We start from the raw sequence: 23,484 nt of genomic DNA on the forward strand, positions 1-23,484 counted from the left end.
TCAATTATTTTTATTTATATTTAGTGACAAGCACAAGTTATAGGTAGTCAATTAATTTTTTTCAGTTTATCCTTGTTTTTCTCTTTAGTCATAATGTAGGGTTTGATTTTCAGAACATTTTCATGACGAGGTGTCTCATTCATTTCTACATCTTACATGAAAAAATAATTTTCCTTTAGGCTTAACTTTAGCCATGTTTTACTTTTATGGAAAATGAATTTTTTTGTATCTAGAGGGAAAAATACTTATTTTCATAAGGTATTTAATAATCTTTGCTATTTAAAACATTGCTGTAAAAAAGGTGAATAGTCGTTCCTTATTTATAAAGAAAACTCATGAATTTTGTCTGAAATGCAATGAGCTTGGAAGTCAATATGCTATTAAGGTAATGCTCCTGGGAGTTTTTATTTCTTTAATGTTTGCTCCCCTTGTGTCACTAATGACTTACCAAGTGTGTAAATGAGAAGACCACTGATTGATTCTGGTTTCATCAATAATGATTCTTGCATCTACTACAAATCAATTCTAGGAAGGTCAAACTACATTTGGCTGGCAATGTAGTTTTCTGCTATAGAGGACCTACAGATAAGAAAGAATAAACGGTATTCAGCATCTTAGTCTTCTTTGAAGGAGTACTAATATTTTATAAAATAAATCTTAATCTATAAAGATGTACACATTGTATCTACAAAACTGAAAGTAAATTGTAAAACTGACTACTTGACAACATTTGGGAAAGGAGGTTGTTTACTTGTGTGACGTGCATTAATTCTCCTAAACTTTAGGGTTCAACTTCATAAATTCCTTTCTTCACAGACATGTGGTGTGACAAATCTCCCAAACGAACGTATGCAACATCTGACTCAAAGGCATATAATGTGGTGGTTGTTTTTCTAAGCTAGTTGTTCATCTTTTGAATTTTATCTGGTTAAAAAAGGAAATTGACCAATATGCCTTACCTTCAGTTCAGCTCAAACAAGGCTCAACTATTTATTTGCCTTCTGTTTTCCCTTAACATGAAACAAATCCAGTCTCAGTTAAAAAGAAAAAAGTTGGTAGATTTCACTTACCGTTGGGGTTAAAAATGTAATTGACTTTTAAAGCAAATGTAAAAGCTATTAGGAATATTTTTTTCCCTCAAATACATTTAGGTAGAATTAGCAAAGGATACAGAGAGGCAGTCAGTTACCCGTTCAGTGATGAACTAAGTGTGGCTGAGCTCTCTGCATGCTCTTCTTTAGCCAGACGCAGAGCCATCGTGGCATCCCCTTTGCTGTCAGAAGGATTGAGCTTTCAGTAAGCTCACTGGATCAGAATCCCAGCACTTTGAAGAGTTAGTGTAAATAGGAAGATGAATACAGAAATAAACTCTATCTTTACTCATATTGATAATTAATGCCCGCTCCCAATAAAAGTGCACATTTGCCCTGGGAATCTCTTTTAATCAGCTCATTGAATAGAAAGCAGCTTTCCTGATAACTGAAAGAGACAAAGAAGACTCAGGTTCTTGTAAAAACCTTAGTGTGGATTTTGAGCACACCAAAACTGGACTAATTCTCCAACAGGATCTTTGTAAACGTAAAGTGCTTCCTATGGGACTTGGTGCCACTTTTCTGAAAATCAATATTACACGTTGTAAATTCTCTACCAGGTTTTAAAATGGCTTCATGACTTGCCTTGTTTTCTGGAAATAGGAATCAGACTGGCAAGAGATACTCTGGCGACCACACTCTCTGACAGGCCTAGGAGGGAGGCTAATGACTCAGGCAGAAACATCTTAAGTTCAAAAATCAAGGGCTTGAACTGAGCCCATTTACAACAGAAACTGTTTAACCTTAAATATCAAAGAAAGATAAAATATCCTTAAGAAAGAGGATCACGGGCTGCGCATAGCCACTCTTCATTCAACTCCAGGCAGGAGTCAAACTGGCTTCCAGCGTGGGCATGATAGTTGGTTGAATAGAATTGGCTGTCCAAATAGACCTGAGGCCAAGAAATGTCTGGGAAAAAGAAACCCTTTACTCTATTTAAGGTCAAAGTACAATGTGGAAACTATAATATGGCATGGGTATTATTTTTTTTTTCTACCTAGGATGTTGCCCATGACTGATGCCTAGGAAGACCATAATACTAATAAATAATCAATAGAGAGAGCTTTATCATCTCCAGTGTGCCTTCATAGTTATTGTCTCATTTGATGTAGAAACTTGAAAGTGGGGCTTAACCTACTGGTACATGAACAGTATCTTCCCTAATGATGTTCTGTTGACCTTTTATATGTAGACACAGAGAAAACATTTAAGGGTAAGTTTTCAAAGCTTTTCTGCTTGATGGTGGGAAGTTCCTTTTTGCTCAATGTTAATAGCTAAGTGGGGAGAGGGGTCACTCACACTCTGTCATCCGTGTTTAACCTTTGCTCATTTCTTTGTGTCCTCCATTTTTGGCTAAATAACACGATAGCTATTGTTTTGCCCATTTATGGCAGAATCTCAATTTTCTGAATAAATGTAATGCTATATAGGAGGACCCTTCTTTTCAGTACTGTTCTGATCTTTTCATCAGTGGGACAACACACAAGCACTGTTACTGGCTTCAAAGTTGATCTAACAATCTACAGGCTGTGTGTGCTCAGGTGGCAAAATCAGATTGGGAAAAGTTTATATAATGCCAAGGTAAAGCCACAGATGTCCTGCTTTTGCTGGACAGAGGAATGTGCAATTGCCTTGGGGGAACATGTTACACATTCCAGTGAGCTAAGGGTTCTGCCTTGCTGAGTGGTGGCAGGTCCCGTGGTCTGTTGGAGGATTTCGTTTTGCATAGTGTGTGCATTCACTAGTTTGCATTAATCTACCTCTGAGATTCACTGGGTCTCTCCAGCATTAAGGAGAGGTACCAAAAAGAAAGCCGTAGATTAGGGTAGGGACCAAGAAAGATGAACAGACTTTTACTCTTAGAATGATTACATTTGTTTAATCATAGCTTCAATTTAGCATTCCCGGTAGATACCAAGGTACTCATTAAGTCTGTGACCAGTGCCCTTGAAACAAGAATGCTGTACAAATCCTATCTTAATCTGCCCTAATCCAGATGAGCTAATTTGGTAGTTTGGCCTTTGCATTAAGTAAAATGACTGTCACATAGGGAGTTCAATGCCCTTTCTGCATAATCATAAATTGTAGCAAAAAGGATTTTGCTCCTGGTCTTAAGAATCTTACCAACATCATTTTAGTGATACATTTGTTGTCTGGTATGAACATCAGTATTTTAATTAAAATATAATTAAACTAAATATAAAACTAAAACATAAAGGAGATCTTCTTAATGTGACTCTCTTGCTTTCTCTTGAAAGATTTTTGTGAAGGATTTCTATAAAATTATCATTGGCATTTTTGCTGGAGTAACTGAAAATGGCAGTCTGTTTTATGGAGAGCAGTTGGGATTTTTCCATATTATGTAGACTGGCAGGCCAATAACCCTGTGCATTTGAGTCTTGTTTGTGGGGAGAACACTGTTCAGTTTTTTTTATTGCTTAAGTAAAAATAACAAATAATTATCCTTCTGTAAAAGAAAACACTGATAATTATAATTTGTCAGGCATGTTGCATAAGGGGACAGGAAATACAAAGTGTTAGTGTCGGCAAATCCCAAAACAATGCCCTGCAGACTGAAATAAACTCCCACGCCTAACAGCCTCCCCACAGAAATCCTAAAAACTTCAAGGGCTGAACAAGAGTATATAGTTATGATATATTATGCATAATCAGAGAGACAGAGATTTTAAACATAGTCCAGAATTTCCCACTTTATTTTAGTTGGTGTGGCAGAAATATACTGAGAGAAAGTGATTGAGAGAGAGGATGCAGAAGTGAGTAAATAGCCCTGAAAGGAAAATATTTAGATAGAAGCTGCTGGACTATTGTAAGAAACAATTTTAAAAATTCAGATTCTTCTGGCTCTATTCATCAGTAGTTTCCACTAAAATATTTTGGTTAGACTCAAGTCCATATCTTAAGAAGTTTTGTATGGCTTTTAGACAGCAAATCTATGAAAATAGATTTATTCAAAATGAGATCTTTTGCATTGAACACGTACAAGATAGCTTCATTATCTGACAATAATTGGCATCAGAAAAAGACATTTAACATGAATCTTCCTCAAACACCAATCAAATTCCATTAAAACGTAGTGGAAAAAAGTGTGAGGCAAGCTTTAGTTTAAAAAAGTACAATTAGGGGCGCCTGGGTGGCGCAGTTGGTTAAGCGTCCAACTTCAGCCAGGTCACGATCTCGCGGTCCGGGAGTTCGAGCCCCGCGTCAGGCTCTGGGCTGATGGCTCAGAGCCTGGAGCCTGTTTCCGATTCTGTGTCTCCCTCTCTCTCTGCCCCTCCCCCGTTCATGCTGTCTCTCTCTGTCCCAAAAATAAATAAACGTTGAAAAAAAAAAATTAAAAAAAAAAAAAAAAAAGTACAATTAGACATTATGAAATAAATTTATTAATACTGTACATAGACATTTTTACATTATAATTGCACCTATATGCTAATTCTAAGAAACAGCTAGTGTTAACCAAAGGATAGATGGATGTGCAGATTGACGCTCAGTTTGTCAGTGATCTGTATTCACATTATGCTGAGAGGACCCCGTAGAAAAGAAATTTTCCAAATTTGCAGAATGGTCTCCCTCACTTAAAATCATATATCAAGGTTTCTCTTTAAGAAATAACTCATTTACAGGGTGCCTGGGTGGCTCTGTAGATTGAACATCTGACTCTTGATTTCAGCTCAGGTCATGATCCCAGAGATAGAGCCCCGCATCAGGCTCCATGCTGAGCATGAAGCCTGCTTAAGAGTCAGTCTCTCTCTTTCTCTCTCTCTCCCCTTTTGCCCCTCTCCCCTGCTTATGCTCTCTCTCTGTCAAATAAATAAATAAATAAATAAATAAATAAATAAATAAATAAATAAATAAAATTACCCATTTACTTGACACGACCACACTATTATCAATAAGTTGTTTAGTCATTTTGATTTCTGACTCTTTCAGAAAATAACTTGAAGGCTATTTCTAAATATATGTCCATGGGTAAAAAATATATAAGAAATGCAGAGTTGCCAGGGATGACTACACATGTTTTGTTTTCAGGCAGAGTAAAGGAGCAGGTTGTGTTTCTGGATATTAACATGTGAAAAAGAAATGAGGACATTGGTGTTAAAGTTACAGGAGATTCACTTTGCGGATCCAATTTAATCAGAAACCAGTTAATTAGCATCGATTTCTATTAAGTTGGGCATATAAGCTTTGGAAAAATCTGTACAAATCCCTCCCTTTGTTTTGATGATATCGTTTTGAATGTAATAAATAATTATGACATTTGATAGTTGAGATCATGTCTGTGAGTCATTTGCTTTTACATCTATCTGTGAGGCTGTCTTTCCTTTCTGGAGCTGAGTAATTGCATAATTAAATTGTCATTTAAAGAAACAATAACAATCACAGAATGTCACATGCTAACTCCAGTGACACATGATAAAGAAGATCTCATATTCATATTTGAAGAGGACTCCACAGTAAACTTATAGCATTAATGATATTAAATATATTATTTGCTATTGTGTTCCTATTAAACTCCATCAGAAATATTAATTAACCTTAAATGTATTTTTCAGTGACTTTATTTTTAATGATTAGAAAAACTAATAGCATCTGCAGTGGTATAATGAAATAATAGCAAATTCATTCAATCACCAATACTATTTATATTACACGATATATATTCAAGGTACATTTCCAAGTAGGAGGTATTCTACTTTCAAATAGAGAAGGGAACAATATAAACATTGGATACAATTTATCATTTGAAACATTTTCAAAAGTTGAGGGATGCTCTGAGTATTTAATTTTTTTCCCTTCTACTAAATTAAGAGGTATATACTTAAATACTGGGAGAAACAACTATTCTGTTGACTAAGATGAATTAGTGAAGAAATCACATAAAATCTGATCCAGGGTCAGTCCATACCACACACATTTTGAGATATAATAAATTATTCTCCCACCCCCTTTCAGGAGCCTTCAGTGTAATATCATGTGACTGCCTTACCCCTGTTGAGTGTGGTCCATTGCTAGATCCTGACAAGTCTGGTAACTTTTTACAACAGAATACCTCATTGTGAAAATCCCAGGCTAAAAGCTTATTGCTTACATGATTTCCAGCTACCATCTTCTTATTCCCCTTGTTCTGCAAACTCCTCTAACATATCGACTCCTCTTACTGTCTCATTTCCCATTTGTCCCATTGTCTTCTTAGCATGTTGCTAGATGTTTTCTTTCACTCTACTACTTACTGAAAACATTTTTGAGAGATATCCTGTGTTGATTGTATTTTAAAAATTGAATGGTTGCCTCCCAGCCTTTAGACCGAATGCCCTCTCTTGCCACAGCAATAATTCAGTGGAGAGAAAACTGAAAACCTGATTTCAGTCGACTTTGCCTCCTACCACTGACTGTGAGACCTCAGACAAATTATAAACTATCCAAAGACTGTCCAGGATTAAATATGGCGCACATGCATAAAATATATTATTAGTAGCCACCCATTTCTCCTTGAGATCTCTTTTTCATTAGGTTTTGCAGTACTGACTTGTCTTGTTTCTTCATTATTGTCTTTGCTAGCTTTTCCTCATCCTGCCACCCTATTGATGATCTATCCCATGACTACTGGTCTATGCCAAAACACTTGCTCTACATATAATTGATCAGCTCATCCAAGTCCAGTCAATTCAAGATTAATCTTCCTAAAAGTCAACTGATTCGTAAAATCTAAACTATCTAAAACCTCCAAGGAATCCGTTACTATAGAATAAATATCCATTCTCCCAATTAAGATTCTAAGCTCTCTCTCATATGACCCCAACCTACATTTCCAATTCCCCCCAAATTCCCTGTGTACCAGTTACTTGTAATTTTCATTGCCTGCTTCTCTTCTTTTGCTTCTACTATTTTCTCAATTTCTTCTCTTCTTTTTTTAATTTTTTTAATGTTTATTCATTTTTGAGAGATGGAAAGAGACAGAGGATGAGTCAGGGAGTGGCAGAGAGAGACAGGGAGACACAGAATCCAAAGCAGGATCCAGGCTCTGAGTTGTCAGCACAGAGCCCCACGCGGGGCTTGAATTCACGAACCATGAGATCATGACCTGAGCCATCAATTTCTTCTCTTCTATCCCTCTTCCTTCCTTGTCCAAATCATATGTAACTATAAAGTTTGTCTTAAATACCATGCTGTCCTGAATAATTGAAATTCAACATAATCTCTCCTTGGGCTCCAGGTTGGTACAGTTTCATCTGTATTCTCACCCTGTGCTTTGTGTTGTAGATAATTACCATCTCAGGTATGATTGTATAAGCTCCTTGCAACCAGGGAGGGTGTTTCATGCATTTTTTAAAACAGTCTAAGTAGGTATAACTTAGTGTTTAATGTATAGTAACCAATGAAGTACTCTGAATGAATATTCTGAATATTTTGTTCCACTATGGGAAAATTTCCTACTCCTTGGGCTTAAACTTCTTGGAAACTTTAACTCCTAAAAAGATGAATGTTTACTGAATTATTTAGATTAGATATATTATGAATTAACATAGCCAATGGGTCATTGATTTTTTTGGTAATAACTATATTGAGATATAATTCACAAGCAAAAATTCAGCCTTTTAAATTGTACAATTCAGTGATTTTTAGTATATTCAGAGTTATGTAGCTGTCTTCACTACCTAATTTTAGTACATTTCCATCCCCTTCCTAAAAGAATACCCATAATTATTAGCAGTCCCTCCCCATTTCCACCTCATTTATACTCTAGGCAACTGCTAATCTAGTTTCTGTCTGTATGGATTTTCCTTTTCTTCTGAACATTTCCTGTAAGTGAAGTAATACAACATGTGGTCTTTTGAGAGAGGATTCTTTCACTCAGCGTAATATTTCAAGGATTCATTCATGTTGTGGCAAGAATCAGTACTTCATTGTTTTCTTATGGCCAAATAATGTTCCACCAATGAATATGCCACATTTTTTAATCCATTTATCAGTTGATGGACATTTGAGTTGTGGAGTCACTGACTTTTAAAACTGAAAATGAACCCAGTGATTATTTACTCAAAAGCCCTCATTTTGTGCATGAGAAACTGAAGTCCAAAGAGGTATTCCTAGACTTTTAGCTGGTTATTGGGTTTTGTATTATTTTAGATGCTAGGTAGGTAACGATATGATGAAAGCATTTTTTTTTTTATTCATTATCGACCACCAAGTCCTTATGGTCTGGGTAGCAAAAAACAGCTGTGGTCTTCGTCCCTGTGAAGCTTAAAGTCTAGTGGGGAAAAAGCTTTAGGTCAAATAATTACATCAATAAGGGAAAAATTAGAACTATAAAAAGTGCTATGAAGGAGAGATTCATGAATTGACCTTGTCAGGGAGGATAATTTAGTAATGATCTATGAATACTTAATACTTAACTAGGCAAAGAAGGTAGAAAAGAGCATTTTAGATAGACCAAAAGCACATACAAGAGCCTTGTGACTACAGAAGCATGGCATATAAGGGGGAATGCCAGGAGGCTGGTATAATAGGAGACCAGGGAGTTGGAGGGGGAGGGCATAGCATAGAATGAGGCAGGAGAGATAAATAAATCCAAGTGAGGCAAGTTATTCCAGAACAAGGTAATGTTTTAGTCTTTTTCCCAAGAGCATTGGGCCATTGAAGCATTTTCGTCTTAGAACAATGTAAGCAAAAAGGAAATGTACATTGCCTTACATCTCTCTCCCAGGACTTAGATGCAATAAGAAAGGTAAAACTTGCTGGGCAATACATATCTGTTTTACAAAAACTTGTGGTAGAATCTGTGGCATTTAAAGTTTGTTTTTACTGAATTCCTTGTTATCCAAAGTAGAAACTTGTGTTATTTTAACAGAATAAACAGCCTCCTTATTAGAATTCTCCAATTCAATTTTGTAAAGAGCTATTCTTTCCAAACCTCCTACAGAATAAGCAATCAAAGCTACTTGAGAATAAATAGATATATAAAGGTCACATTTTTTCCACTGCACAATAATCATGTTTTAGACCTGTGATATCTAAAGAGTACAGAAATAAACTGCAAATGGTTAATACCCAATTCTTTAGTCCAACTGCTTTTAACGTGAGGTTTGTTAGATCCCAGCTAGTATATGAATGGGACCCAGGAAGCTTTTGTACAAATAAGGGTCATGCCACACAGGTGTTGATCCAAAGCTTCCACTGAATTTTTTTTTTTATTTTTTTTTCCAACATTTATTTATTTTTGGGACAGAGAGAGACAGAGCCTGAACAGGGGAGGGGCAGAGAGAGAGGGAGACACAGAATCGGAAACAGGCTCCAGGCTCTGAGCCATCAGCCCAGAGCCCGACGCGGGGCTTGAACTCACGGACCGCGAGATCGTGACCTGGCTGAAGTCGGACGCTTACCGACTGCGCCACCCAGGCGCCCCAGCTTCCACTGAATTTTATAAAGAGTCTATCACACACAAAAAGCTAAACTCAGATTTTTTTGAGAAGATAAATAACCCATAAATTACTAGGAAAAATATTTGGGATTATTTTAGATCGCTTATAGAAGGCTAAGCCTATACAATTAAAAATAACAAAAATTAACAGCTATTGCTAAGCTAGTATCTTGAGAACAATATCCTCCTTTTCTTAATTGATATATTCACAGTAAAAAAACTCATGATTATTCTAATAGTATTAGTTATATATTATATACCAGTTATTTCTCAAATTGGGATCCCCAGATCACCCTCTTAGAGATCGTATTAAGTACCTGTGAGAGATATAGATTCCTATACCCACTCCAGACCTCTGGGATCAGAATCCCTGAAATGAAATTCAGGACTCTGAATTTTTAAGCAGGATCCCAGGAGATTGTGATGTCTGGCCATGTTGAAAGTTCTAAAATGCATGATAAATAGCAACACTTTTTCTTTTTACTGTTTTGACAAATAGTCCTACCCAATTCATTGAGTTGTGTCATAACACCAGTACCACGTATCGGTGAATATACGTCAGACCCTATACAACCTTTCCCTCCTAGTCTAGAATCTTTCTATAGGAGAGTAGATATTACTATTTACAATTTATAGATGAAGAAATTATGGCCAGATGAAATTGAGTAACTTGCTACATAGAGGTCTGGCTGGCTCTAAAACTTCTCTTTCCACTCTATTAAGTAGACTCTTGCTGTAACCGTTATGCCAGTGACCCATTGCAGGAAGTATCCAGGAAAAAGAAAGTGAATGGAGTTATGTGTGAGTCTAACAGCTCTGGTCAGCATCCACTGAAATCCACAGTCATCAACAAAATTACAGATTATAATGAACAAAGTATAACACATGAGCCCCTCTTGCTAAGCACAACTGTCTGACACATTTCTAAAAGAAGCTTCCAGAGATAACACTTTATAGGCAGGAATAGTGTGAATATGAGAAAATTGCTTCCAGTTTTTACAATTTAACAAGGAGAAAATATAAAGGAAAATCAAATATTCTATCATGCAAAGTGACTCTAAAATCACTACCAAAAAAGAAAAGGAAAAAAGCTCTGTGTAACTCGATAAAGGAACTAACTGGAAGACAGTCTGTTGGGCCTCTTTAAAATATGAGCTTTTATAATATCCTGCCTAAGAGAGATGGCTCTGTGATATGTGTGTGCTATATCACTTAATTATGCCTTATCTCACTCAACGCCTTTTTTGGGCACTAATTATTCACTTTAAAAAACTGACAATCATCTCTATTTTATAGGCATTTACTTGAAAAGAGTTCAAACTTCTTTGCCAAAATTATAGATATAATATAATCGATTCTTGCAATTTTGAGAATGACAAAAAACAAATTACTCTAGTTATCGTTTAAAACTATGCTCGCATTGGGACGCCTGGGTGGCTCAGTTGGTTGAGTGTCCAACTTCAGCTCACATTTCGTGAGTTCGAGCCCCGCGTCGGGCTCTGTGCTCTCTCTCTCAAAAATAAATAAACATTAAAAAAAGTTTGCATTTTAGTTATGAAGTCATCATATGAAGAATTTTAATTTGATTTGTATGGAAACTTTATTACAGTAACAATGATTTCTTTTAAATTTTTTTTTTCAACGTTTATTTTATTTATTTTTGGGACAGAGAGAGACAGAGCATGAACGGGGGAGGGGCAGAGAGAGAGGGAGACACAGAATCGGAAACAGGCTCCAGGCTCTGAGCCATCAGCCCAGAGCCTGACGCGGGGCTCGAACTCCCGGACCGCGAGATGGTGACCTGGCTGAAGTCGGACGCTTAACCGACTGCGCCACCCAGGCGCCCCAACAATGATTTCTTTTAAAATATCTTCACAGATAATTTCTTTTCAAGGAAAAAGATTTTAATTGTTTAATTAATTATTTGGGAGCAACGACTGTTGGTTTGTAACATACTCAAAACCAATTCTCTGGTAAACTGGAAACCCGAAATTTCCCCTGGGTCTGTTGTGACTGGGTTATGACACCTGCCATAAATGGCTATTATTCCTTGTGGTTCCTGCTAGAAACTGATGGTGCTATTCAGCAGCTGTAGCGAGTAATTTGTTAAATGAACGAGAAAACTATTAAATAGACCTTTTTTTTTTTATTTACACTGAACTTCAGAGGCTGTTAGATGATGCCACATGCTAATACAATATGCAAGAACATGGTGAGAAATGAATGGTAGATGACTTTTGTGATAGTGCATGGACCCCTTTAACACACAATTTCGTATTAGAACACATTGCAAAGGGAATCTTATTTAAGGACAGACAAGCTTATAACATTCTTCTGACACAGAAGGTCTTTATATTTTGGTCAAGGAGTGGAATTAGATAGAATATGTTTTCTTACAAACAATTTAGTAGAAATCTGAGTTTCAGATTTTATTGCTATTTTGTTTATTTATTTTTAATAATTTTTTTAACATTTATTTTATTTTTGAGAGAGAGAGAGAGAGACAGAGCGTGAGCATGGAAGGGGCAGAGAGAGAGGGAGAGAATCAGAAGCAGGCTCCAGGCCCCGAGCTGTCAGCAGAGAGCCCAATACGGGGCTTGAACTCATAAACGGTGAGATCGTGACCTGAGCCGAAGTTGGACGCTCAACTGACTGAGCCACCCAAGCGCCCCGATTTTATTGTTATTTTAAAGTTATGTCAGGGGCGCCTGGGTGGCGCAGTCGGTTAAGCGTCCGACTTCAGCCAGGTCACGATCTCGCGGTCCGTGAGTTCGAGCCCCGCGTTGGGCTCTGGGCTGATGGCTCGGAGCCTGGAGCCTGTTTCCGATTCTGTGTCTCCCTCTCTCTCTGCCCCTCCCCCATTCATGCTCTGTCTCTCTCTGTCCCAAAAATAAATAAACGTGAAAAAAAAAATTAAAAAAAAAAAATAAAATAAAGTTATGTCAGTATCTAATGTGTCCTCACCCTTTCATGTCTATGCTCTACTGTAATGGCTTTTAGGGAATTTCTGGAAGCAATTGATAAGATTACCTTCTATTAAACCAGGGTCTATTCCCCTCTGTGGTCACCAGATCTCCAAAGAAACTGAGAGAGCAGTGGAGGAGGTTGTGCATAGATAAAACATTTCAGTCCATGCTCACTAGATAGAGCCACCAAAAACATGAGGCAAAAAGGAAGTAAGGAATGGCTTGCAGCCTTAGTTTTAACTGTTTTCTCCCTTTTCTTTAGCTGCATGAGTTTTCTTTGAGGTGAATGACTTCCAGGGTGCAGGGGGACACACAGAGCAGGTGGCTGGCCCTCACAGTGCAGGGAAGATCCTGGAGAGATGGGGGCGGTCAGTGGGAGTTGGGCAGGGTCCTGCACGTGCAGTTAGAAGACTCTGAGACTTTCCTGATGTAACAGTTGGGAACCACAGTTGTTAAATATTATAATACAGTTTTAAAGTCTCAATGATTTTGTTTAAAGACTGTTGATTCTTCTTTGGCTCTAGCGTAGTTCTAAAAGCCATTCTCAGATTGAGAGCATGGGACCTTACCTCTGAAGCAAACTTTGGTGCCTGCAGATACCAAAAGGGGCTGATGGAGTCACAGAAGAACCCAGGAGAACCCTAGCTAGGCATCAGCAGCCCTCACATTTCCTTTGAAACAACAGTAATTAGAGCAGCTGGAATATTTGCAACCTCATTGGTTCGCTTGCTGGGCTTTTTTAAAGCTTAGACTTTAATCTTATTTTCATATGTTTTTATATAAATCAGACCCATGTTGCTTGATTATAGATGTTAAGTGGCCACTGGGAGCTGTAGATAAAAGCGTTTCTGGAGAAGGCAGGGCTTGAGGTTCTCTGATATCTGGTTACAGCCCCATAGTCCCTGTCTCTCTGTGCCCCTCCTCCTGTGTTAATTTCCTAATGCCTCCTTCCTCCATTCCAACTGCCCTTCTTCTCAGTGGTGTCTATTTACTTAAATCTAAGCCAATTAAATAAAGCATAATAATAGAACACCCTTCTGAAAAGAGCACAAAGGAGAGGAATTGCATGGCCACTGACAGAATAATAGAGGAGGGGAAAAACATTTTAAAAAGCTCCCCAGCAGACGATCTGCCTCCTCCTTTGCCTCCTATTTATAGTGAGGCAAACACTTTTGTTACCAGCATCTCTGTGTCAAGCCCTCCCTTTTGTTTGGTGAAATCTTAATGATATATCCTTATGTGTTTTAATATTTCTAAGTTTACTGATGGGAGAATTGTTGTATCATGCATGCCTTAATATTGTTATTGAATTTCAAAAGCACCTGGGAGTGCTAATGTAGTTCATTCAGGTATATTTTAAGGGAAACTTTTATTTTGATGTATTTTCTCAACCGGTAAGTAATATTCTCACTCAATTAAGAAATCTTCACTTTTTAAAATGGGTCATTACTGAAAATTTCTTTAGTAATAAAATGTTGGTTGCCACTGTTAAGAAAATAACTTAGGGAGGAGAGAAGTTATTTCAAATTAGCATTACAGAAGGGGAGGGGTAGGTGCCTACTTCATCCCCACTGTGCTGATTAAGTTATCACACATTGCCTCTTAAACAGTATGCAGCTGGAGATGAAGGGCCTGAATCAGCTGGAGATCACCCTTAATTGTAAATGCTTCTCCAAGACTTCAGTGAGTTGGTGAAATCCCTCAGCTTCTAGAGCTTTTAGGTCTTTGGGCTAGAAGTAGTTACCAGAATTTCATCTTTCCCATCAGATGACTACAGCACAGCAAGTATTTTCCTCTCTTTGGTGGAGCCCCCTTTCCTAAATACATGACTTTTCAAATTCTCCAGCAGTCAGGACATTGCCCTCAGAGAGTGCAGGACCTCTGGCAAAGAACATCATCACTCAGCTGAAATCTGACTTTTTTAGACTACAACTGGAATTTGCATGCTCACAGTGGCCTCAGAAATAGCCTGGTGCCTTGTCACTGGGGTTCAACCAGATGCCTCCTCTGCTTCCCCAGTGAAATCTCTCTTCGATCCTGCAGGCTGACAGATGGCTCCCAGCAGGTGACCTTGGGCTATTAGTAAATGAGTTGCTTTCTTTCTCTGGCACAATCCTTCTCAAAGACACTCTCTGTCCTAAGAATTTACAAAAGGCATTTGGCTGCTAAGCAAAACTAAAGAGAAGAGGTAAAGCTAGAAACCATGTATTTGCATGAACTTTGCTCAAGTTAATGCATCCTCTCTTCATAAGGGATATAGTAGTGCTAAATGGTGAAGATATACCATCTGAGACCTTACCATTTTCCACAATTGTCAAACCACTTTTCTACAAATGATTTTCTTTAATTCTTGTATCAACTCTATAAGGGAAATCTCATTAATAATCTCCATTTTATTGATACAACTAAGGTTCCAAAAACTTAGAAGATGTGCCCAGTCTTATGCAGCCAGTAGGTGATAGGCCAGTGTTCCAACACCCATATCCAAAGTTTGTGTTATTTTTTATTTTAAAAGTCTAACTTAATCAAATCCTAGTCAGAATAGTTAGAAAAATAAACTGTTATCATTATAATTATTCATTCATTCAGCTTTTGCCAATCACCCACTTTCAAATCAGGGAAGCAGTAAGCCAGTTAGATAAGGAGATTTCATTGGTTAGAACAGACGAGTTCACATATACAGAATTAAAGCATCAACACACTTTTCTATCTTTTTTATAGTACATGACTCAATTTTAATTCATTTGCTAAATAGTTATTGAGCAAGTACTTGCTACCAGACAGGGAAGGGTCATAGTAAATATGAAAAAAATGGCCCCTGCCCTCTAGAGCTTGCAGATTCATTGGAGTGGGATGGGGTGGGGTGGAGCAGATATTAAACAAATAAATAACACACAGTGCTGCTAATGGTGTAGGGAAATAGACAGTGGTAGAGGTGTAAATTGCTAATACTTCTTGAGACAATTTGATAATATGGTACCCTTATTTGAAGTGCATTGTATACTCTTATGTGTCTTCATATTTTTTTGTTCTTCATTTGTATTCATTTTGGATTCAGAATACTATGAGAAAAAGGAATTCATATATTTGATAGAAACCAATAGCTTCTAGTATTGAAATAAGCAGAAAAAGGATGGGACTGTGAATTTGTTTCAATTTCAATAAGTTTCATTCACAGCATTCATATGAATGTCCAGTAGGTGATAAAAACAAGCAACATGCACCTGGAAGTCGTTGGGAAGACCTCACAGAGAACAGAGCTCCCATTCAAGGAGGAGTTGACAGACATGGAGGAGGGAGGAGACAGGGAGAGAAGAAGAGAAGAAAAAGAGAAAGAAGATGACTTTGTAGAGGGAAAGAAGAAAAATGCAAAACTGGAAAGAAGAGGGCAATTAATAGGCTGATAAAGGAGCTAGAGTGAGACAATAGGAATCTTTGTGATGGTAGAAAGTTGGGGATGAAATTGAACAAGTTGAGCATAGGCACAATGTAGAACCTTATGAGACCAGTTCTAGAAATTTGGTTTTTATCATGTTGACAGAAGAGTTTTTAACATGATAGTGAAATCACTAAGAGGCATCCTCGTCAGATAATGTTATGGCAGCCTGCTGTTTCCTTTGTGTCCCTCCTCAGTTCTTTCTTCTTGTATCACATGAACCTGCAAATCTGCACTAACTTATTCTACCATTTTAAAAATGGTTAGTGTTTGTATGAAAATGAGAAACAATGAACAGATGGCTTTCTGTCAAGCAAAGAAGTGTTAGTTCTTCAGATGTATTCTGACTCTGAGCAGAAAACAGCAATGTAACATATAAATACGTGAAAACACTGACACGTGCCCCGTTGCTGCCCAAGGTTCTCTATATTGCAATGCCTCTTGTATTTTATCTATAAAATAAGATATTTATTTATATCCAGTCAGGGTCAGCATATGTTAACAATTTAGCAAAATAAGTTTTTCACTGATACCACCGACCATTTCTTTTCAACCCTTTCCAACCAAGAAGGAATCTAAACCTGACCCTAAAGTAGCTACTGGACATCTCATCATGCTTCCTTCACTCTTGCAATGGAGACATTTACTACTCACCAGATCCCCATATATTTATTTATTTTTTAAAGTAATCTCTATGCCCAACATGAAGCTTGAATTCAAACCCCAAGATCAAGTGTCACTAAATGTGAGGCAGCCACGTGCCCCCAGAGTTCCATTTATCCTCCATGTTTCTCAACCCCTTAAGTAGGCAGAGCCATAGTGGTTAGTTCAGTCCATTGAGTGGTAAGAGGAGGTAATAATGTGTGTCACTTCTGTGTTAAAGCATTTAAAAGCTGTGGGCAACCCTCTCATATCTTCTTCCCTGCTACTGTAATCTTGGAGGCCATGAGTTGAGCCACAAAAAGGATGTACTCTGATCATGAGAGAGAGCTGTCCTGGAGCATTACCTTACCCACATCAGGATTTGTATGAGCAGGATATAAACCTTTATTGTGCAAAGTCTCTGATACTTAAGCTTGACTTTTCTGACTAATCCAATCCTTTATCCTTCACCTGCTTGTATCCTATTTTTATGGCCTTGAATTAGGTTGAGGTGCTTTGGACAAGACTAGCTAATTTCTACTAAACTGGATTAACCTAGTCTGGTACTCCTTAGCAATAGCCTGGAGTATATCAGGTTTGGGAATCAAAGTGGAAAATTCTTACTGTCTACCTTACCTAGATATGGAGACCATATGTTTTGAGTAGGGCTTTTGTTAACTCTCCTTAATTCATATATTTCGAGGTATGTTTCCTTTGCAAGAAACATAATGTTCTCCAAAAAAGAACTTTGGCAAAAGCCCCAAGAAAGGAAGATCTTTCTCTGATCTGTTTAACTATCAGTGACTTTGGTTCACCATGACTTTTGGCTACTTACAAATAAGTAGTGATAATGAACTGCTTCTAAGCCTATTAGGGAATAGAAATGGTTTAATAGCCTATCAGACTAAATGATTTTATGTTGGCAGCTTCTCTCCTGTTTAAAGACTGCTTGGATAGTGGATCCTTTCCCAATAGTACTGGCAATTTTGAACGTCCTCAGTAGTTGAAATCTTGTTATCCTTCACAAGTGCTCTGAATTACATGAACTGTTCAAAATCGCATAGAGCATATTGATAGAGGAGGCAGAGAACAATGTTACTATTGTTTATTTGAGAGCTAACCGAATAAGCTAATGATAGCCAGTGAGTTTAAGGTTAGCCTTCCGAAATGCTGTTTAGGATTTCAACTTCAAGCATCTCAGTGTTTCACTTATCTGACAAAGTCTATCAAAACAGGAAAAATAATCAAATGGTATTTATACTAGAATGTATTTCAAAGGTTAATGAAAAGTGTATCCTGGCCTAATAATCTAAGGAAGAGTTTATCTTGACTTTGTTGCTTAATGAAACATTGGTTCTTATATCACTTGAGAAAACCACATGTTGATATTAATTTCTTCCTGAGATTTTAAGTCTGCATGAATTCATCATTCTAACTTCAGTGCTAGGGGTACAACATAACTTGCATATAAATATGTCAACAGCCAGACATGTATTATATGCAGACTAAGTGCATTGTATGTACATCCTATTTATCTGGGTAATAAACTGGTAAAAGCTGATTTTGTCTATAGCTGAACAATTGTCTGTCTTGGCTTTCTCAGTAGATAATCTACTCAGCTTATTTTGTGATGCCAGTGTACACTCTGTTCTCTATTATATATGGGCCCCTGAATATAGTGGTTAAGTAAATTAACTTTGTCAGGTGTTGCCAGCCATGATTCTCAGGATTTCATACCCAACTCTAATAGATTCTGGAATGTGGCTTAACCAAACCTGATAGAAATAATGGAGTAGAGAACAGAGGCAAAACTGCAGTTGAGTACATTTCAATTTGGTAAAAAAGCTGAATATACTGAATAAAATATATGTTTAGTAGGTGTTTCTAGTAAATTGAAGGTTGCCATTGGTGAAATACCACTTCTCAAGGGTCCACAAAAGCCTTTGTGCTTGAAATTGTCTTTCCCCAGAGTTGGAGACCTTAACACCAATTCTCAGGGTCCATAAGGAGTTGGTGTATGGTTGAAAAGTCTTGTCCACCTCCTAGCTATGTGATGCTGGGAAGGGCACTTAAAGTCTGTTGGCCTCAGTTTTCTCATCTTTAAGTAGAGATAACAATAGTTACCTGTCATAGAGAGTAATCGTGAAGACTAAGTGAATTAATATATATGAAGTACTTGGAACATTGTGTGGCACAAAATAAATGCTGCATAAATGTTTGCTAATATTATTTTAGGGATTTGTAGCCAGTACGTGTAAGATATCAAATACTAAGACTGTGTCAAATAATATTCTTAACAAAAACTGTTAAAGTATTTTAATCTTTTGATATGGAATAAAATGATCACTTCTAGCTGCACTGTGTTAATTTAAAATGACTATTCAATTTTATGTGCCTAGTGGAATAGGCCACAAGTTGCTTTTAAAAAATAAATCCCAGATGGCATTTATCTCTTTTTCATAAAATAAAGTCTAGAAAGAAGCACAGCCATTTTAATTTTATAACAAACAAAAAAACCCACAAAAGTCAGGATGATGGGTAAATGGGACATTATTTTTATGACTAAAATTGTTATGACTGAGTAACCTCAATTTTCTAGTAATGATCTCATCTTTTGGCCAATAATTTCCCAATTCTGTTGGAATTAAATTAGTTTTTAAGTGTTTAGGGCTGTAATTTCACTTTCATTCATATATAACTATTGAGTTAATATTTGGGAAGACTATAAAAGACAGGATATTAGTTTTTTAATATTGCTTTTGGTATTCCTCAAATGATGAACATGTTCTTTGATAACAGGTGTGAGCAAATGTTTTTGCTAAAGAGACAGATAGTAAACATTTGGGTCATATATAAATACATGAAAGGCCATACAGTTTCTGTCACAGCTTCTCAACTGTGGCATTGAAGCATGAAAGCAGTCATAGACAGCAAAGAAATGAATGAACATGGCTGGATGCCAATAACACTATTTGGAAAAACAGGCAACAGGACAGATGCAGTCCATGGACCACAGTTCGCTGATCCTTGTTCTATGGAATTCTTTCTCGCTTTTAAAAAGGTTTACTAGGGTCCAAGAGACATGCATACATATTTAATATGTACTTGCACATTATACACACACATGGACATGTACTTCAAAATCATGAAGATGTAGTGTAAAACATATGCACATGAAGGAATTTAAGGAAAATAGGGAATTTAAAGAGGAAACGAAGCATGATATTTTATTCAGCATTCATTAATTAAATACATGAGGATCTTTCTCTCTGAACAAGGTCCAGAGCTCCTCTACCATTGTCTTTTTGCTCTAAAATCAACCTGCAACATACATTTGATATGCTTTTAATCAAAGTTACTCTTAAAAATTTTTAAGTAGTCTTAAGTTATTGTGTATAGAACTCTGTATAATAATGTTATATATATATATATATGTATATATATATATATGTATATATATATATATATATATATATATATATATATATATATATATTCCAAATTTGAAAAACACTGAGCTGAAACAGAGGGGGAAAAAACTGTTCAGACATGTGGGCAGTGAAAACTTTTTTTCCCCTAAGATAACTGCCAAGTTATTTGAGAGATGGGAGAATTCTATTGTGTTTCTTCTTGCCTGGAGAATTTTATTTTTTTTAATGTTAAGACTTTCTAACTTTAATATGCAGTAATAGACTTATTTGCTGCTGCATATGGAACATGGCCCAGTCAATGTTTGTTACTTTTGAATCAAACCCTGTCTGCTCATATCTCTATACGCATTGTTCTCTGAAGGGTAATAGAGAAGAAATGAGCCACCACTTCTTATCTTTCCAAGTTCATTTCCATTTCCTACTGGGTCTCAAAGAAGAGTTAATAGCTATCACACTTTGAGTCTTAGGGCCCTTTACTTATAGAATGACATCTTCCTTGAGGGTATATAATGGGATCCATCCACTCTACCAGGTGTGAAATCACACAGGGCCTGGTGATAACACATAGAGATGGATAGATGTAGATACTTGTTGTGAAACAGCAAGATTTCAAAGTGATTTCTGCCCTTGTTGTATGTAAACACACATCACTTATGTGTTGAGAATGGCTTAACGAGGTACAAAACCTAGTGCCTTCTAGTAATTGGGTTTATTTTCACATACCACTCCAGTAAGAAGTGTCCTGTATTGTTCTAGTGAAATTTCTAAGCAGAATTACTAATCCAGTATGACTTTTAGGATTATGAATGTCAAAGTAAGTTTCATACTGTATAGGGAAAATTTAATTAGTTGTTAAAAAATTCCTCTTCATCCTGTGCTGGAGGGAATCAGTGCAGCTGGGCTAGAGGCCCAGTCCTTTAAAGATATAATTAACAATTTACTAGGATGAATATATTCTCTTGTGAGAGAATACAGTTGCCTGCTATTTATTAGCTAAAAAAATTCAAACAATTAAAATTTTTATTTTTCCTTGGATATAATACTTAGGAAACTTCACTAGAGTGAAGCTAAAAAGTGAGGAAAAAGTGTGCATCTGGTAACATTTCCATTTCTCTGTTCCAAACAAATGAAAGGGCACTTAGCTGGTTGTAAATGCTCAGTGTATGACCGTAAAAGAAACCATCATTAAATCCATCTTGCAGCCTCCTAGTTACCCAACAGAGCAAGAGAAAGCCACAAGTTGATCTACACGATGTAATAGATTTTTATATGGATCATAGATTATATTAATAATTTCCTAAATTCTTTTTTTTACAGAAAGAAGCCAGAACATATTATTAACCCTTTGAGAATACAACATAACGAATTTTACCATTTTACTACTTCCTTGAGTAGGTAAGACCCTATCCTCTCTACAATAAAAGACTTATCCACAGTTTTGAAAAATAACTTGTTGCCAACCACATTTTTAAATGTTTATTTTTGAGAGAGAGAGAGAGAGAGAGAGAGAGAGAGAGAGAGCAAGTGGGGGAGGGGCAGAGAGAGACACACACACACACAGAGAATCCGAAGCAGGCTCTGAGTTATCAGCACAGAGCCTGACACAGGGCTCGAACTCATGAAGAGTGAGATCATGACCTGAGCCAAAGTCGGAGGCTTAACCAACTGAGCCATCTAGGTGCCCATGTCAGCCACATTAAAAAAAAAAAAAAAAAAAAAAACTTTACTAAATAAATATCAATTTGTTTTGATAAGGGAGAAATACACATGAATTCTACAGCTAATAGATTTAGGTTTATTAAATTAACACTTCAAAATGTTTTGAATGATTTAATAGTAAAAGAGTTGAAAAGATCTTTTTCTAAAATGAGGACCGAACTAAGCCTGTTTCTCCTGCTATGGGTAAAAACACCAGTGGTATTTTCTCAACACTTAGTATGTGCCAGATGTGACCTGTATGACTTACTTCATATAACTAACCCCTGTGTTCCTTACAACAACTCTGTGAGTAGATGCAGGGATCATCCCCATTATACAGACTCAGGGTTTGGCACAGAGGGAGAGGAGGCAAGTAGGTGTAAGGACTTCACTCAGGTTTTATATATAGGTCTGGGAAGAGCAGGCACTGGGAGAACGCCAGCCCCAGCTAGTATTGTGAGAATAATTTCATGTTGTGGTGTAAATGCCTAGCCATCAGATTCTCCTATGTTTTGAATTGGTTCTATCCAAATTTCAAGAAGAAAAAAAAAATGCGTTTACTGAGAGCGTCATGGCAGGCAACATTTACTTTATATTTGCACTTGTTAGTTTATAATAGTTGCATGAGTAAAAAAAAAGAATGTATAAACTTTAGCTCAGTTTACAAGCAGAAAGAATTTTTCTTTTGTTTTACACCTTTCTTTAAACTCAAAATTCCTATGTTAAAGCAGAATAATATGATAGAAAGAATACAAATGGATGACTTTTTATTCTAGGAAATGGAGAATGTATTTTACTGTAACTAGTTACCCAATCTTAAATTGGTCACAACAATGTATGCTTTACTGTTTTCATGAATTCTTCGTCACTTTATTTTTAATCAAGAAACTTTACAAAATTTTCAAATCAAAATACAGAAAACATTATAACAATTACCTAAGTATCAGCCACATGGATTAAACAAGTGCTAATATTCAACTTTGTTCAGATCTTTTCTGATGAAATAAATCATCACAGAGAGAACAAACGCTAACCCTGCTCCTTTTCCTTTTTTTCTGTAAGGTGTCATAATCCCAAAGATGATATATCCTTTCTATATGTGTTCTAAAACTTGAATGGTGTGTGTGAAACAATATGCCATATAATTATTTACATTTTAAAAGTTTACATAAATGGCATCATACTGTAGACTTCTTTTGCCTTCACCCAACATTATATTTAGAGATTCAGCCATATTGAAACATGAAGATCTGGTTGACTCATTTTGTCATAAAGTTGACTTGTTGTAATGTTTCAATCTTGTGGTATTTAGTATTATAAATTACTGCTTCCAAATAACTTTTAACATTTTGAAGATTTAATGCCAAGATGGTTTAAGCATGGCTTTCAAGGTATCTTTGGCATTTGTATATAAGAATCCAAAGTTCTTAATATGTGATACTATGCTAATTCTATTTATATTTTAGTTTTTTTTCCTAGTAGAAAATCATCCCTTTTACTGACTGTAAGAATCGTGCTAATTAATAGACTCATGTTTTGGTTGTTTTTTAATGTTTTTGCCACAATATAATAATTGAAATGTTTTATTTACCCATGGATGAAATACCGACTATTCCCAAATACAATGTAAATATTGCCTCCAAAATTTAAAAGATATTTAAAAACTCTCTCATTTGGCCTACGTTAATTGCTTATATTTCCTTCAAAAATCATGAGGGAAACTAAAAAAAAAAACGGGACTTTTTCTCTAATTTTCTCTAACATTACAGTTAATTCTAGCATT

At 36.5% G+C, this 23,484-nt stretch overlaps 1 protein-coding gene across 45 annotated transcripts in view; it reads left to right on the forward strand.

Moving 5' to 3' along the window:
* The window catches only part of MAP2 (microtubule associated protein 2), a 283,734-nt gene that overhangs the window by 159,906 nt on the left and 100,344 nt on the right, over window positions 1-23,484 (forward strand). For 39 of the 45 annotated variants that reach the window (XM_045481056.1, XM_045481057.1, XM_045481020.1 and 36 more), the window contains one exon: window positions 21,321-21,398. The exons of the other annotated variants lie outside the window; for them this stretch is intronic. The gene's annotated coding sequence lies outside the window, so the exon portion shown is untranslated. The remainder of the gene's footprint in view (window positions 1-21,320; window positions 21,399-23,484) is intronic. 45 annotated transcript variants of the gene reach the window in all.

Source organism: Leopardus geoffroyi, chromosome C1 (assembly GCF_018350155.1).
Source record: "Leopardus geoffroyi isolate Oge1 chromosome C1, O.geoffroyi_Oge1_pat1.0, whole genome shotgun sequence".
Taxonomy (NCBI): Eukaryota; Metazoa; Chordata; class Mammalia; order Carnivora; family Felidae; genus Leopardus; species Leopardus geoffroyi.